This window comes from Fukomys damarensis, unplaced genomic scaffold (genome assembly GCF_012274545.1).
Source record: "Fukomys damarensis isolate Sample0158 unplaced genomic scaffold, DMR_v1.0_HiC HiC_scaffold_21, whole genome shotgun sequence".
Lineage (NCBI taxonomy): Eukaryota > Metazoa > Chordata > Mammalia > Rodentia > Bathyergidae > Fukomys > Fukomys damarensis.
Genome location: NW_022900933.1, coordinates 37,261,906 through 37,262,588, shown reverse-complemented (window position 1 = coordinate 37,262,588; position 683 = coordinate 37,261,906).

Here is a 683-nt window from a genome sequence, read left to right as displayed (position 1 = left end):
GTGCCGGGGGAGCGCGGGGAGCGCTCGGGGACTCGGCAGCCTCCGGCCGGCGCCAGCCCGCCAGGTGACCTGGGAAGCAGCCGCTCTTGGAGTCCCCCGAGCCTCGGAAGGGTCAGTCTCCGAGAAAAAAGCAGGCAGCCCGCAGAACACCCAGAAACAAGCAGCCGCGGCAGTTTTCCATTGCTTTGGGGTTTTTGAGGGGGCGGGGTGAGGGGGTACGAGACAAGTCCCCAAGTTTGCTTTTCTTTTTTTCCTTTGCCTTTTCTTTTTTTCTTCTTTTTTTTATTTGTTTGCATTTCCCCCCCTCTTTTCCCCCCTTCTGGTGGAAGTGCGCTTTCCACCTCCAAGACCCTGAAAGAAAGTGTCAGGAGCCGGTGCAAATCCGGTTTAAGTTAAAGAAGACATTTAGAAGTCCAAGAGGCCAAGCAGTTTGAAGAAGTGTAAGAGATTTTTTTGTCCTTCAAAGAATATATTTTTAAAGAAGCCAGGCAGTCCACGGCAAGCGACAACAGTTTTTTTTTTTTTTTGGCCTTTTATTTTAGACCGAGTCTTTTTTTTCCCTTTCCTTTTTCTTTTTGCAAACACAACAAAAAACAGCATAGAAGAAAAAGCAAAATAAAGAAGAAGAGGAGGAAGAGAGGGCAAGAGAGGAAGGGGGGGGAAGCACCAACCCGGGCCGAGGA